The sequence below is a fragment of the Lactuca serriola genome, chromosome 5, assembly GCF_051521515.1.
Source record: "Lactuca serriola cultivar US96UC23 chromosome 5, Lser_US96UC23_V15, whole genome shotgun sequence".
Classification (NCBI taxonomy): Eukaryota; Viridiplantae; Streptophyta; class Magnoliopsida; order Asterales; family Asteraceae; genus Lactuca; species Lactuca serriola.
The window spans coordinates 156636086-156649254 of record NC_136412.1 but is presented as its reverse complement, the minus strand read 5'-3'; the positions used below and the strand labels follow the sequence as shown (position 1 = coordinate 156649254).

The 13169-nt window shown below is 32.5% G+C and overlaps 2 pseudogenes across 1 annotated transcript in view; both read right to left on the bottom strand.

Annotated features, from left to right (window-relative positions):
* The window catches only part of LOC145053169 (cytochrome P450 98A2-like), a 25864-nt pseudogene extending 24887 nt beyond the window's left edge, over window positions 1-977 (bottom strand). The window contains exon 1 of the transcript XR_013684371.1: window positions 159-977. The product of XR_013684371.1 is annotated as a cytochrome P450 98A2-like (transcript). The remainder of the gene's footprint in view (window positions 1-158) is intronic.
* Window positions 978-7961: 6984 nt separating this feature from the next.
* Window positions 7962-11973, bottom strand: LOC145049906 (protein FREE1-like; annotated as a pseudogene).
* Between the last annotated feature and the right edge of the window lie 1196 nt (window positions 11974-13169).

Below are 13169 nucleotides of genomic sequence, written 5' to 3'. Positions count from 1 at the left end.
CCAAACACCCTTTGGTTATTTAAACATATGATAATTAACTATTTAGATGTAATAAACCTACTTTTAATGAGTCTACGTAAGACTATGTAAGATTTTTACCAATTTACGAAAATTTACATAAAACTACGAAAAATGATTTTAAAAAAGAATAAACTTACCAGGATGGGTACAGTCCTTGAAAATAGATTCCACCATAGCCGTAACTTCGTCTTCCCTAATTGGTCTTAGAGCTTCAAGACTCTTCCGTGAAAACAATTCAAGTGTACATACTTTCCGAACCTTCACATAGTGTGGTCCATAATCCGCCCAAATCAAATCCTGCCCTTCTCTGCTAAACTTTGCCGCCGATCTGCTCCTGTGCCGATCCGCCATTTGTTGGTCCTTTTCCTTAAGTACTTCTTTTGCTAACTCACTGTTGGAGACGACGACGTTTAGAGTTGATCCAAACCAAACGGAGATGATCGGACCATATTGCTGTGCCCACTCTGCGTAGCAGCGGAACCTGACTGGTTTGACGTCGTAGAGGTTTCCGACGATTGGCCATGGGCGTGGGCCCGGTGGGAGCTTGAACCGGCGTTTTTGGTAGAATATGTAACTAATGTAAGCTAGGAAGAATAAAGGGAAGAAAGGGGGGAGGAGTAGGAGGGTCATGGTGTGGTGGCACACGGTGGTGGAGGGAGGGCAATCGAAATGTTAACGGAGGAGTTGCTGAACGGTATTTTGGTTTTAAGATGGTGAAGATTGGATAATATTTTCAATATATGAATTTTAACTTGTACAAACGTTACATAGATTTTGGATCTGGTTTCATGCTTGAATCAAACGTTATACACATTTGGGATTTGGCTTCATGTTCGAATCAAACGTTACATAGATTTAGGATCTGCTTTCATGTTTTAATAATGTTTTTCTTTCAAAAACACTATAGTTTGATGATACGGTGGGATATAATCACATGAATGACAACCTAGCTGGGTCTTAGAAATATCCACCTTTGAATACTCGATCCAAAATTATCAGAAAATTACGATATCAGGATTTTTAGGATTTGGATGTTGATTCTGATTTGAGAAATATATATATATATATATATATATATATATATATATATATATATATATATATATATATATATATATATATATATATATATATATATATAATTTATAAAATATTTACAAAAGAGTCAGGCGGGCTAGGCGAGTCAATGAGTAAAACGCCCTAAAACAACACTGTGTTTATAAAAGCAGGGCTAAAACACGACTTTGCCTTTTTCTCCAGACTTTTTTTTGCTCATATCTGATTATGATTTGCTGATCATAATACTGCTTCCATGAGAATACTATGTGATATTAACGAATTAGTCTTGCATTAGGCTTACAAATAAAATGAAGTATAAGGAAGTAGACTAACCAGAAAGGTGAATCCAAGATTGTCGTGTAGTAAAACTTTGATACTCCAAATTTATTTCAAACTATTTGTTGCAGAAGGATTTCTTACAAGAGGAGATTACAAGAGAGAAATATAGAAATGGCTCCAGGCCTGTCTCAAACATAAGAGAGAGGCTACATAAATAGATCAGGAGGCCACAAAAACAAACAAAACCTAAATTATTACATTTAGCATTGGCAAACAGCTTTAAGAAAAGTAGAAATGACTTTTTGTTTGATTCCCCTTGCTTTAATAATATCTGACGAATATTATTCTTTGTCTTCAATAATTCTTGAAGAATATCATTCTCTTTTATTTTGGTTCATCCACTTGTCACCTTGAGTCTATTGTGGTGTTGTCCTTTTTGTTTTGGAAAGATTCTTTCTTTGAGTGATTGATTCCTCAATCATGTCAATCATGCAATCAATGGGGAGGTCTTCATCTGGAATTTCTTCATCATCTGGTTGGGATTCCCCCGCTAAACACTGTGATTGGCTGTGGTTATCAACTGACATATTATCTGAAATATCTTCACTTGAACCTTCATCTTTTGCATTTTCATGTTTTGTAAACCGTTTAAGGTTTTCTTTTAATTCAGAATAGTATAACCTGAATGAATTGATTATTTCTTCTTTAGTTAGATTGACCTTTTGAGAAGTTGAGGGAGCTGCTTCTGTTGAGGAGGCTATTTCCGAGAAATTTTTCTGGTCTTGTTATTTCTTAATTTGATGATTGATATGATCAATTGTTTCCTGTGCATTAAGGATTTTTGTTTCTGGATTTTTATGAAGCATTTTAGGCCAGAATTTGGTAAAGTATGACCTTTGTAGAGAAGGAAATTTGGAGGGAGTATAATCCACATGTGAGGACCATTTCCAAATCCAAGGAATAGAAAATTCCATGAAAAAATGCATGGAAGATATTGCTTCCAGCCCTTCTGATTTCAAAGGAATGGCTTGGTTTCGGTATCTAGGAGAGACGAGTAACCATTCCCCATATAATCTCCTAAATGGTTCCTCAGGGAGAATATCTATACTTGGGCCATATGCGATCCACCAATTAGTGAACCAATTTGGTATATCTTTACTTTGGTTATAAGCCTTTTCACATACTTTAAAGAACCAAGTATGTTTTCTTTGAGGGTTCTCATATAGGAAGGCTTTATGAAAGCTTTCAATATAATCCTAGTATGTAAATTTCATTGGTATCTTCGAAGGAGGGAGTATAAACTCTTTTTCCTTGAGGGTACTTAATCCCCATTCCTCAGGTGATATGATCTTTTTGATAATGACTTTGCTAAAATTGTAAACACTGGTATTACCTCCGGATGTAAAATGAGAAAATTCAACTGATCCAGTTATTTTCAAAATATTCTCATAATATAATCTTTGTTTATAAGAATATCCAGTGTATGTCGCTGTATCCAAGTATCTTGTCATTAAAAACCATGGATCATCATTGTTTTCAAAATAAAGCATTATATCTTTATGTTCTAAGATAATAATATTATCTCTATGAGATGATTCTTTATATTCAAAATTATCATTGATGGTTTCACCATCTGTGATCATTTGGGCGAAACTAGGAATATTTTCCTTTTTTGATTCTAAAAATGCTTTAAACTCCTCATATAATGGGCTTCCAGGAATTGGAAGAGACTGATCATTTGCTTGTGACGAATTTCCAGTTCTATAAGAACTGCTTGAAGCCGTAGGATTTCCTCGACCTCTACTATAACTACCCCTGTATGAAGGATGGCCTCTTCCACGATTGGAATTCATCCTGCAAATTCGCATGTGGTTTCTGAGATTTTCTTATGAAGATATTTGAACATAATGTTATATCGTTTCATGTCAGTTCTTGTTATCGGTCTATCTTTTTTACTTCGTTTGATAAACGATTCTAAGACCTTGATATGTTTACAATGAAGATTATTCTTTACTTGTAATCTTGAGTCACCCATAAGAAATTTACCTGAAAATGTCAATTTAAGAGTAATATAAGTTTGTTCTCAAGATTCTTGAGCTGAATTCTTAAACCAATTAATCTTAAATTAATTACTGTTCTCCTGAAATATGGTTCATTTGTTAAGTTGGTTAATTCAACTTCCGCTTCATTAATTAAATTTTTTGTATTAATGATATCATGAGATAACTGTCTTAGTTGGCTATAACTCATTCAGAAATTCTCTAGATAAAAAATCAAGAAGACTATTATCACTTCCTTTTTTATATTGAATTTCAAAATCAAAACATGCTAATGTAGCTTGCCATCCAGTAAACATTGGCTTAGAAACATCATGTTTAAAGTCTTTATTAAACATGAATTTAGCTGCCTGACAATCTGTTTTTATAATGAAATGTTGATTATATAAATCGTCTTGAAATTTAAGAATACATTTTACTAATGCTAAAATTTCTTTATTTATGGTATTAATATGTAGTTTTTTCATTTGTTCTTGTATAATATCTAGCATATAATCGTAGTTTTTTAATTTATAACCAGTAATATTTGGTGATGGTTGAATAGTAGCATTTATTTGTTTTTTTTTTTTGTATTATTGTCTCTTTTTGACTATTTATTTTTTCTATTTTTTTGTGTAAATCGATTAATTGTTCTCTTATTATTATAGAATATAAATTATGGAAATTTAATTGTTGGATCATACTATTAATATGATTTATATCTACAGTAAGAGTCTTTTCTTCAAAAAGCTTTTGATAAGCTGAAAATTTTATGGTAACATTGTTATTTGTAATTGTAAAAGGGATTTGAGGTGAAAATATGCTTGTTATTATCTTGTCTCCTGATAGAGTATAATCTCTTTCTATGTTGTGAATATCATGTAGAAAAGTATAAGTAAACCAAGAAATAAAATGTATAATCTGATTTATAGAGGATAAATGTTCATAAAATTTATTTTGTATCTCTTGTAACTCCTCTTTAGAATAATTTTTAAATAACCAATCTTTAAAAAATGTCCATTTAGTTGAATAAAATTCTTCTGAAATAATTTTTCTTGCCTGAGAACCAGGGCTAAAATCTATTTTTTCGTCTAAATCCATTAAATTGTAAAATTCATTTCAGAAGGAGTAGATGCCTCCGCCTCATACACAATATCATCATGTATATTTAGATTATTTATTTTTCTGATATCAACAGAAGCACGAGTAGAGGGGACTTCTACCTTATAATCTAGTGGTGATATGTATGAATGTGAAGATCTTGCCGATCTTGTTCGTTTTATTAGGTCGTGTTCATATTCCATTTCCTTGTTAAATTCAATAGTAACGGCCCCATCAGAAGTTTGTATAATACTTTCTATATTATTATTTATTAAAGGCGTGGGTGGTATATTATCTTCTAAAATCCAGTGTTGGGGAAATTTTATTTCATCCCATTTATAGCTTTTCTAGTTGTAATTTTTGACATATCAAAATTACTTTATATTAAAATTGTTTCATTTATAGGTTTATTAACTTTCTTACATTTAGGATTCATCGTTTTTAATGGTTTAAAATATATACGATAACATATACATATTACTTCCGATCCTGGTAAATAATTATAACCATGAGTTTTGACATTTAATGTTAAAGCTTGAAAAATATTCCTATCAGACAAAGAAAGTTGTAAATTTGGGTAAACATTAAAATATACCGGTCCATGAGACAAACTAGATTCTATTATACCCATTAAAGATTGTTTCCAATTTTTATTTCTAGCGTCCCTAAGAACTGCTAAAAAACTTTCAGGTAATCCTTGTAATGTTAATGGTTTAAAAGCAATTTGCACTAAACCAATATGCAAGTAATTATAAATATGTTTATATCTATTAATATCTTGTGGAGTTATTAACTGAATTGTCATGTCATCTTCATTCATAGTTAAACTCTCTTCTGTAGTTTTAACAGTTTGGATAAAACCTAATTCTTCAAAAGTTCCTAATTCATATATGAATTTAGGGTGGATACTAGGAATAGTCCATTTATTAAGAAGGTCTAAATTTTTTGGTATTTCATATTCTTCTATTAACTGGTTTTTAATCAATTGTTTATTACTGTTTTTAAATCTATTGAATATACTCATAAACAACAAATCGAGGTAATATCACATAGTGTTCCATGGTTCTGATACCATATATATATATATATATATATATATATATATATATATATATATATATATATATATATATATATATATATATAGGGTTAGGTTATTTTGTTTTCACTATCTATTGTGTGCATGTATGACTGATTTTGGACCAATCATTTTAATTATTTTAAGAAAGTAATTAATGCATATTACATGTTGAAGATATAATAGGTATTAATTACATCTTCAGCATTTAATAAGCATTAATTACTTTCTTAAAATAACGAAAATGATTGGTCCAAAATCAATCATACAGGCACACAATAGATAGTGAAAACATTTGAACCTAACTCTCTCTCTCTCTCTCTCTCTCTATATATATATATATATATATATATATATATATATATATATATATACTAACCATTACCCGCGTCACGCGACGGGTGTGACAATGGTGGTTGAATGATGAAAGATGAATTAAACCTTAGAAATGGAAACGTCAACGATATATATATCTAAGATTTGAGAACAGAAATTGCGAGATTTGGGAAAATACAATGATAAGGAATGAACCGGGTCAAAATAGCCTAAGAATAGGGGATAAGAGATTTGACATTTTCAACTGTTGACCATATGTACTCTACTCTTTTTGTAATGCATAAATTGATTGTACAAATGCATTGTATGTTTGTACGACTTAAAATTTAGCATTTGACCAAAAATGCTTTATAAGGTAATTAAGATATATATATATATATATATATATATATATATATATATATATATATATATATATATATATATATATATATATATATATATATATATAGGGTTAGGTTCATGTGAGACGGCCTAATTTTGTGAGACCATGAGACGCATTTATTTATTTATTTTTTTTAGTTAATTCAAGTTCCGAAAATAATATTTAAAAAAAGAATTTTTGGATTTTTCCATTTATTTTGCATTTTAAAATTATTTTTTAAATATATATAGTGTAATATTCTATTAAAATATTTCACGTATTTTTCAAAAAAAAATGGAATTTTTTATATTTTTTTTAGTTAATTCAAGTTCCGAAAATAATATTTAAAAAAAGAATTTTTAGATTTTTCCATTTATTTTGCATTTTAAAATTATTTTTTAGAATATGTCAGTGTAATATTCTATTAGAATATTTCACGTATTTTTAAAAAAAAACGAGATTTTTTTTTATTTATTTTTATTTTTTCTAGTTAATTCAAATCCCGAAAATAATATTTAAAAAAACAATTTTTGGATTTTTCCATTTATTTTGCATTTTAAAATTATTTTTAGATTTGGTCTCACGGTCTCACAATATTAGAATGGTCTCAAATGAACCTGAACACACACACACACACACACACACACATATATATATATATATATATATATATATATATATATATATATATGTAGAGAGAGAGAGAGAGAGAGTTAGGTTCAAATGTTTTCACTATCTATTGTGCATGTATGATTGATTTTAGACCAATCATTTTAGTTATTTTAAGAAAAAATAATTAATGCATATTAAATGCTGAAGATGTAATTAATACCCATTATATCTTCAACATATAATATGCATTAATTACTTTATTAAAATAACTAAAATGATTGGTCCAGAATCCATCATATATGCACTCAATAGATAGTCAAAACAAAATAACCTAACCATATATATATATATATATATATATATATATATATATATATATATATATATTTGTAGGCTTAGGTTATTTTATTAAAAGTAATTATTATGTTATTATATAAATAAATGTGGCCAATCAATTTAACTTATTTTAAGTAAGTGATTATTACATATTATTGAATTAAATATAAATAAAAAATACCATATATTCTAACTAAAAGGGTATTATAGTTAGTTAGTATAAATTTAATAACAGAAATTTGCATATTTTAAGGAAAATTGCATATTTTAAAGGAAATAGATTGTATTAGTTTTAAATATCTGATTGTATGGATGATAATTCTCATAATTCGTAACATGACGAAATATATCTATCAATATATTGAAAAATAACAAATATGATTGAACCATACAAGAATACACATTCTGACGTAATATATATTTTGATTTAATAAACTTCTTGAAGAATAATAAAATTTTGGATACAAGTTAAAATAAAATTCATTAAATTCTTAGAAAAGAAAAAAATTTATTTACTATTCTATGAGAATGTTACATTTATTAATAACAAAGAAATACAATATATAAATTATTCTACCAGATTATACTATTACATATATTTTTTTTCATTATTTTGTACATTATTCTGCTGGAATAAACCATTCTTTTTGGAAGATTGGTGGTTATTGTTCATCCTCATCCCAAACAATGTTCATCTTCAAGATTTAATTCTGTCAGAATCGGAATTCAAGATTCCATTCTAGTAGAATGTTGTAAGATCTTCATGTCTATTAAACCCAAAAGAACCTCTATCTGCCACCTCATTCACATGACTCAGCCTTTGAGTAACTTCAACCTATAAAAAAAATTAATGAGTAGAAAATCAATATTTATCTATACATTGTAATTTTTTTATTTTTTATTTTTTAAATTATGCATTGCATACCATGCATTGGTCACAAACTCGAACTTGTTGAGCATTTTCCTCTGTTGTGAGAACAATTCTACCTTGAGTACACTTATCACAAAAATATCACCACAATTTCTACAGTGATGCTACAAAGCAAAAGAGAAAACAAAACAATAAATAAATAAATAATCCTCATTAAGAATTAAGAATTGAAATTAAACAAACAGACTAACCCTTCGCACAAAAGCTCCAAAATATGTTTTACAAGTTGTGCATTTAGTAGATGCTTCATCTGGAACCTACATACAAAAGAAGATTCAATTCCAAATATTTTTATTTGACAATTGACACCATTAATAGAATTCCAATACAATTCAGATTTAAGAAGATTAAACTAACCCAGTGATCTTTTTCTTCATTTCCATGCTTAATCAAGTTTTTCCAATCAGGGAAGACTTTCTTCTTTTCAGTTGGTTATTCAGAGATTGTTACTTCTTCCATCTCCTTGAGCTAAATTGTTAAAAGAAGAACCATGAATATGAAAGAAAAAAGTTTATGAACCATAGAGAATATGGAAGCATAGTAGTACTGTAACACTCTAAAAATCTAAGCCAATTTAAACTTTTAAAAAACAACCCGATTTCATAAAGTTATTACAAAAAGGTTTTCAATACAATTATTATCAGAATCTTCCCAGAACCACAACATAAAACATAATCATGAGGAGCGGTACAATCACGCCTTTGCCTTGCCACGGTCTCCTGAAGAACCTGAAAAACATTAAACCACAACTGTAAGCCCGAAAGCTTAGTGAGATATCCCCAAAATACCAACCACATATACCATACACGCATAACAAGCCATATCATAACAGAACACAGAACAGCCATGCACTTCGGGTCTACTGTGTAACTGGTCCGCCGCACCGGCCTTCAGTCCACCTGGTCCACCCTCCGAGTCTAGCCACATACATCGAGTCTACAGTGTGATTGGTCCGCCCACATCGGGCCTTCAATCCACCTGGTCCACTCTCTGAGTCTACAGTATGACTGGTCATCCTGCACCGGGCCTTTAGTCGGCATGGTCCACTCTCCGAGCCTCGGCACGTCTGGTCCGCCCTCTTGGGGCCTACAGCCTATCTGGAGCGCTCGCTGGGCCTTCGGGATAACCGGTCCGCCCTGTGTATGTTAGCATACAACACAAAGCAGGACCCGCCTCAACCCAACCCCAGTCCCACAAGCATGTGCACATAAACATTCAAACATATAACAATTCACATTCAATCAAACCGATCTAGCAGATCACATAGCATAACATCATCCTAACCAGGATACCGACCTTAACCAGGTCTCTAACATATACCATCCTAACTACCAGGATGCAAACATAACAATTCAATAACATAACAACGATACCCAGATCACAATCCGATAAAGGGCCGACCTTGGTGCCTTAGACCCTATTGATATAGTGAGGATAACTCACCTCAATACGCCGATCTGAACCGACAAAGCAGATGCCTGAACCACCGTCTCACCGATAATCCCGAGCTATCCAGAAAAGCAAATAACCATTAGCTCAAGCACAACATCCCTCTAAGGGTAAATTGACCAATTTACCCTTAACTCAATCTGGTCCATGACAAAGGCCCAAAACCAAAATATGAAAGGCCCAATCACCCGATAAGATCTTAAGCCCACCAATGGCCTATTAATGGCCCAATTTGCTACATTGGGCCCATTCTCTTAATTGGGCCTTACTCTAGACCCAACATACATACTTAGCTCTTATCCCTTACCCTTGATGGCCTACAAAGGCCCAATGATCCAGAATTCAAAGCAAAGCTCAATATTAGCCCAATTTACCAAATTGGGCCCACCTCTCTAAACGGGCCTAGATCCCAGGTCCATACAATTATAGAGTCCAGAACACTACATCCATAATCTCCAGCCATGGCCCAAACTCTAATGGCCCAATAACAGCCCAAACTCTAAAGGCCTAAAACGAAGAACTCAACAGAGGGAGTACGCTGGGCGTACCCCTCTTGGTACGTTGGGCGTAACTCAAAGTTCACGGGTTGGAATCGGGACTCATAATCACTACGCGGGGCGTACATAAGATTACGCGGGGCGTAATCTCGCTGACTTCAAATCCTCATAGGTTCTTAATGGCTTAACCTCTTAAGTCCAAACTTCAGATCCATAAGCCAAATATACCTAGGATTCATAAAGTCTTAAACTTTATTGCTTGGGACGTCTATAAAGGTCTTAATCCATTAAGACCTACTTATCTCACACATGGGACAACCACAGCCCTTGGGACCTTATTTTTCTTACTCAAGACCCCTCCCAAGGTCTGAAAGGACAGATAATCTCGACCAACTCGAAACATGCATCAAGATGAGGACTTTTGGGACAAGAATGGTGTCAATACTTCACAACACATAGATCTATACAATATGAATGTCAAGCAAGAAGCTTTATACCTCACATAGGCTCCAAAGGATGATGTCTTTCCAGATCTATAAGTTCCAGCCACTCCACTCCTTCTTTGACAACTTCTCCTTTCTTCCTTTATGCTTTCCTTTGCTAATCCAAGCTTTCCAAGGTCAACCACACCCAACAATGGAGGTAAGAAGAATGTCTAGGGTTTCTGAGGGTAAGAGAGTGTTTATGGAGGATGAGGAGGGAACCATTATGTTCCTTATATAGTGGTTGCCCTTAAAATTAGGGTTTTAAGACTCTGAGAGTAAGCTGGGCGTACCTCTAGTACGCTGGGCATACTCGACCTTGCACCCGCGTCCATTTACTCATTACGCTGGGCGTACCCACGCGTGTCTCATGCATGCATGGCTTACATTGTCAACTTTTTCCATTAAGGGCCATAAATGCCAATATCTTCAAAGTGTCATAACTCCCTCATTCTAGCTCCGTTTTCGATGAACTTTATATCCACGAAGAGGTGGCGAGAAGCCCTACGCTTCTAGATACATACCCTGGTCCGAAACCTTCTCGGATGAAACCTATTTCCCATAAAAGGACCAAAATACCCTTCCTCTTAAATCTTGGGGACTCATAAATAAGTACTTTAAGAACGGGGCGTTACAAGTACGCCAGAACCTGAATGCTTGCAGCAGCTACCATGTCAAGGATATTGGTTGTGGTATAACTATTTGACTTTAGTCTAACACATCTTTCATCAACATCAATGGAAGTTTTGGTCCAGAAAACAAATACATTTGAATCCATTACCTATAAGGAAAGAAAGAATTTAGAGTCGTATTTCAGAGATTTTAAACTTTAACAAGAAATTAATTTGATGCAACATACTTACCTCCCATCTTGTTACAGATTCAAGGGAATAGAGTTTCAGTGTTCGGTTTGTTGCAGGATCAAGCATCCGAATACCATCTAAACCAATCTGCAGAGATAAGATCGAGTTGAGTTTCTTTAAATACTATGTAATAATATGATCAAGAATTTGTGAAATGTATAAAACAAACCTGACATAGCACATCCATGTCTCCCTGAACTCCACCCCCTTCAGAGAGAAGAATTACACGGAATTTCTGCACTCCGCTTTTCACATATTCATTCACATGGACTTTTGGTGTAGCTTTTACAATCTTCGCATCATCCAATGATGAAATTGAACTCCTCTGCGTATTCCCGCCACCAGAACCAAAAGTTATAGGTCTTCCGTAATCATCAAACAGAAATTGGATGAGATCTAAGTATGAAATTGGTCCACCTTTAGAGTAAGACTCGATCTATTTTTTTGCTTGTTCCACCAGTGATAAAGCAGCAGAAACCCCTAAGGTCGACGACAGTTTTAGCTGCCTCTTCCCTATTCTTCCGACCATTCGAACAACGGAGGTGCTCACCTCCTTACGACTTCAGCCACCGAGAATCGACTGCAGCTTGTTGGTTCGTTCTTCTTCATCCTTCGGTCTAGCCAAACCCCCTAGGTCCTCACATTTTCCTTTCCTTCGTTCTCGTCGACCCGGAGAATCCTTCTTCTTCGCAAATCGAAAGACGAAGCGCACCTGCAAAAGCGGGGAAGATTGATCAGATCAGTAGGCCCTTTATAAAAGGGGGGGAATTAGGTTACATTCAACGTAACTAGCAAAATTATAGGGAGTATTTGTGGAAGTTATTTCTCAAATTACCTATTTACCCTTATTGATTTATTTAATTATTTTTTTTCTATTATTTTTTGATTGGTCCACAATCAAGCATACAATAACACAATACTTACAAATGAACCTAGCACTCTCTCTCTCTCTCTCTCTCTCTCTCTCTATATATATATATATATATATATATATATATATATATATATATATATATTCTATTTAGAATATTTCACGTATTTTAAAAAAAACAACAATTTTTTTTATTTTTATTTTTTATTTTTTAGGTAATTAGAGTTCCGAAAATAATAATTAAAAAAAGAATTTTTGGATTTTTCCTTTTATTTTGCATTTTGAAATTATTTTTTAGATTTGGTCTCACGGTTTCACAAAATTAGTATTGTCTCAAATGAATATGAACATATATATATATATATATATATATATATATATATATATATATATATATATATATATATATATAGAGAGAGAGAGAGAGAGAGAGAGAGAGAGGGTTCAATTGAGAAAAAAAAAGGTTGAGAATGGGGGAACCATTCTCAGCCAATCTTTTAATGAGCTTAAAAAACACACGGTGACAAACTTGTAAATAATCTAAATACATTAATGAGCGGTGACAAATTTGTAAATAATCCAAAAACATTAAACCGTCAGGGCACTTGAGTAATTTGATATCACGTCAAATCTCGACAGAAAAACACCATTTCCCTCTTCGATACACCATAACACGAAAACCATTTGCAGAAGAATCGATAAGAAGAAAACAATTTGCAGAAGCATCAAATAACATAAACGAAGAAAAATGTCTTCCGATGAAAACATGAACGAGACAATTTCCTCACTCTTGACAATGAAAGGTAACCATCGGCGTTTTTTCTCGAGTTTTTAACGATTTCGAATCATTTCTA